The 5,099-nt window shown below is 37.1% G+C and overlaps 1 pseudogene; it reads left to right on the plus strand.

Moving 5' to 3' along the window:
• Window positions 1-312: 312 nt before the first annotated feature.
• On the plus strand, window positions 313-951 carry LOC101027734 (small ribosomal subunit protein eS7-like; annotated as a pseudogene).
• Window positions 952-5,099: the final 4,148 nt, after the last annotated feature.

Genomic DNA, 5,099 nt, shown 5'->3' on the forward strand with positions numbered 1-5,099 from the left:
TTATCTCACTTAGTTTCGACAAGCTATATTTATTTCCTTTTCATATGTGAGGAAAGTGAGACTGAGCGAGATTAACTCGTGCAGGGTCCCCAGCTTGGGGACAGAGGCCAACTCCACATTCTAACTGGGATCTTGCCACTGTAGGAATGTAGAGTGGAACTGCATTAGACAGATGACCTCTCAAATCTCTTCTGATTCATAGCAATGTTGATCTAGTTGTGATTGAATAACCTGCTATATCTGCATCAATTACAATACGATGCTGTGGGATTTTATTTTTAAAAGAACGTGCCTTCCGCTGCCGGATTTTGACGTGCTCTCGCGAGATTTGGGTCTTTTCCTAAGTCGGCGCTCACCAAGGAGAAAGCCATGTTCCGTTCGAGCGCCAAGATCGTGAAGCCCAATGGCGAGAAGCCAAATGAGTTCGAGTCCGGAGTCTTCCAGGCTCTTCTGGAGCTGGAGATGAACTCGGACCTCAAGGCTCAGCTCAGGGAGCCGAATATTACGGCAGCCAAGGAAATTGAAGTTGGTGGTGGCCGGAAAGCTATCATAATCTTTGTTCCTGTTCCTCAACTAAAATCTTTCCAGAAAATCCAAGTCCGGCTAGTACGCGAATTGGAGAAAAAGTTCAGTGGGAAGCATGTTGTCTTTACCGCTCAGAGGAGAATTCTGCCTAAGCCAACTCGAAAAAGCCGTACAAAAAATAAACAAAAGCGTCCCAGGAGCGGTACACTGACAGCAGTGCAGGATGCAATCCTTGAGGCCCTGCTCTTCCCAAGTGAAATTGTGGGCAAGAGAATCCACCTGAAACTGGATGGCAGCCGGCACCCCAGAACAATGTGGAACACAAGGTTAAAACTTTTTCCGGTGTCTATAAGAAGCTCACAGGCAAGGATGTTAATTTTGAATTCCCAGAGTTTCAATTGTAAACAGAATGACTAAATAAAAAAATATTCAGCCGGGCGCGGTGGCTCAAGCCTGTAATCCCAGCACTTTGGTAGGCCGAGGCTGGTGGATCATGAGGTCAAGAGATCGAGACCATCCTGGTCAACAAGGTGAAACCCCGTCTCTACTAAAAATACAAAAATTAGCTGGGCATCGTTCAGCGTGCCTGTAATCCCAGCTACTCAGGAAGCTGAGACAGGAGACTTGCCTGAAACCGGGAGGCAGAGTTTACGGTGAGCCGAGATCGCGCCATAGCATTCCAGCCTAGGTAACAAGAGCAAAAACTCCGTCTCAAAAAAAAAAGAAATATATATATTGTATATAAATTATAGTGTATATATATGATATTGATACACAATAGTGTATATGTATGATATTGATACACAATAGTGTATATGTATGATATTTATACACAATAGTGTATATGTATGATATTTATACACAATTCAAAAAAATACAAAAATTAGCTGGGCATGGTTGTGCATGCTTGTAATCGCAGCTACTCAGGAGGTTGAGGCAGGAGAATGGCCTGAACCCGGGAGGCGGAGTTTGCGGTGAGATGAGATCGCGCCATTGCACTCCAGCATAGGTAAGAAGAGCGAAACTCCGTCTCAAAAAAAAAGAAATATATGCCGGGCGCGGTGGCTCAAGCCTGTAATCCCAGCACTTTGGGAGGCCGAGGCGGGTGGATCACGAGGTCGAGAGATCGAGACCATCCTGGTCAACATGGTGAAACCCCGTCTCTACTAAAAGTGCAAAAAATTAGCTGGGCATGGTGGCACGTGCCTGTAATCCCAGCTACTCAGGAGGCTGAGGCAGGAGAATTGCCTGAGCCCAGGAGGCGGAGGTTGCGGTGAGCCGAGATCGTGCCATTGCACTCCAGCCTGGGTAACAAGGGCGAAACTCCGTCTCAAAAAAAAAAAAAAAAAAAAAAAAAAAAAAAAAAAGAAATATATATAAATTGTATATATAATACATAATAGTGTATATATATGATATTTATGCACAAGAGCGTACATATATGATATTTATGCACAAGAGTGTACACATATGATATTTATGCACAAGAGTGTACACATATGATATTTATGCACAACAGTGTACACATATGATATTTATGTACAACAGAGTACACATATATTTATGCACAAGAGTGTACACATATGATACTTGTGGAAAAGAGTGTACACATATATTTGTGCACAACAGTGTACACATATGAATATTTGTGCACAACAGTGTACGCATATGATATTTATACACAATTCAAAAACATATAAAAATTAGCTGGGCATGGTTTTGCATGCTTGTAATCACAGCTACTCAGGAGGCTGAGGCAGGAGAATTGCCTGAACCTGGGAGGCAGAGTTTTTGGTGAGCCGAGATCGCGCGATTGCACTACGGCCTAGGAAACAAGAGGGAAACACCATCGCAAAAAAAAAAAGAAACATATATATATTGTATATATTTTATACACAATAGTATATATATGATATTTATGCACAAGAGTGTATATATGATATTTATGCACAAGAGTGTATATATATGATATTTATGCACAAGACTGTACACATATGATATTTATACACAAGAGTGTACACATGATATTTACGCACAACAGTGTACACATATGATATTTATACACAAGAGTGTACACATATTTATGTACAACAGTGTACACATACGATATTTATGCACAAGAGTGTACACATGATATTTATGCACAACAGTGTACACATGATATTTATGCACAAGAGTGTACACATGATATTTATGCACAACAGTGTACACATATGATATTTAGGCACAAGAGTGTACACATGATATTTATGCACGACAGTGTACACATATGATATTTAGGTATAAGAGTGTACACGATATTTATGCACAACAGAGTACACGTATGATATTTAGGCACAAGAGTGTACACATGATATTTATGCACAACAGTGTACACATATGATATTTATGCACAACAGTGTACACATGATATTTATGCACAACAGTGTACACATATGATATTTATGCACAAGAGTGTACACATGATATTTATGCACAAAAGTGTACACATATGATATTTATGCACAAGAGTGTACACATGATATTTATGCACAACAGTGTACACATATGATATTGATGCACAAGAGTGTACACATGATATTTATGCACAAGAGTGTACACATATGATATTTATGCACAACAGTGTACACATATGATATTTATGCAAAACAGTGTACACATATGGTATTTATGCACAACAGTGTACACATATGATATTTATGCACAACAGTGTACACATATGATAGTTATGCAAAAGAGTGTACACAACGATATTTATGCACAACAGTGTACACATATGATATTTATGCACAATAGTGTACACAATTATATTTATGCACAACAGAGTGCACATATGATATTTATGCACAACAGTGTACACATATGATATTTATGCACAACAGTGTGCACATATGATATTAATACACAACAGTGTGAACATATGATATTTCTGCACAACAGTGTACACATATGATATTTCTGCACAACAGTGTACACATATGATATTTATGCACAACAGTGTACACATGATATTTATGCACAACAGTGTACACATATGATATATATGCACAACAGTGTACACATATGATATTTATGCACAACAGTGTACACATATGATATTTATACACAATAGCTGGGCATGGTTGTACGTGCTTGTAATCGCAGCTACTCAGGAGGTTGAGGCAGCAGGATTGCCTGAACCCGGGAGGCGGAGTTTGGGGTGAGATTAGATCACGCCATTGCACTCCAGCATAGGTAAGAAGAGTGAAACTCCGTCTGAAAAAAATATATATATATATAAATTGTATATATAATACACAATAGTGTATATATGATAATTATGCACAAGAGTGTGCACATGATATTTATGCACAAGAGTGTGCACATATGATATTTATGCACAAGAGGGTGCACATATGATATTTATGCACTAGAGTGTACACAGATATTTATGCACAACAGTGTACACATATATTTATGCACAACAGTGTACACATATGATATTTATGCACAACAGTGTACACATATGATATTTATGCACAACAATGTACACATATGATATTTATACACCATTCAAAAACATATAAAAATTAGCTGGGCATGGTTTTGCATGCTTGTAATCCCCGCTACTCAGGAGGCTGAGGCAGGAGAATTGCCTGAACCCGGGAGGCGGAGTTTTTGGTGAGCCGAGATCACGTGATTGCACTCCAGCCTAGTTAACAAGAGCGAAACACCATCGCAAAAAAAAAAGAACTATATATATATTGTATATATATTATACACTTATACACAGTAGTGTATATATATGATATTTATACACAGTAGTGTGTATATATGATATTTATACACAGTAGTGTATATATATGATATATAACACACAGTAGTGTGTATATATGATATTTATACACAGTAGTGTATATATATGATATATTACACACAGTAGTGTATATATATGATATATTACACACAGTAGTGTATATATATGATATATTACACACAGTAGTGTATATATATGATATATTACACACAGTAGTGTATATATATGATATATTACACACAGTAGTGTATATATATGATATATTACACACAGTAGTGTATATATATGATATTTATACACAGTAGTGTATATATATGGTATATTACACACAGTAGTGTATATATATGATATTTATACACAGTAGTGTATATATATGATATATTACACACAGTAGTGTATATATATGATATTTATACACAGTAGTGTATATATATGATATATTACACACAGTAGTGTATATATATGATATTTATACACAGTAGTGTATATATATGATATATTACACACAGTAGTGTATATATATGATATATTACACACAGTAGTGTATATATATGATATATTACACACAGTAGTGTATATATGATATATTACACACAGTAGTGTATATATATGATATATTACACACAGTAGTGTATATATATGATATTTATACACAGTAGTGTGTATATATGATATTTATACACAATACTTGGGCATGGTTGTGCATGCTTGTAATCGCAGCTACTCAGGAGGCTGAGGCAGGAGGATTGCCTGAACCCGGGAGGGGGAGTTTGCGGTA

This window comes from Saimiri boliviensis, chromosome 9, assembly GCF_048565385.1.
Source record: "Saimiri boliviensis isolate mSaiBol1 chromosome 9, mSaiBol1.pri, whole genome shotgun sequence".
NCBI classification, from domain to species: Eukaryota; Metazoa; Chordata; class Mammalia; order Primates; family Cebidae; genus Saimiri; species Saimiri boliviensis.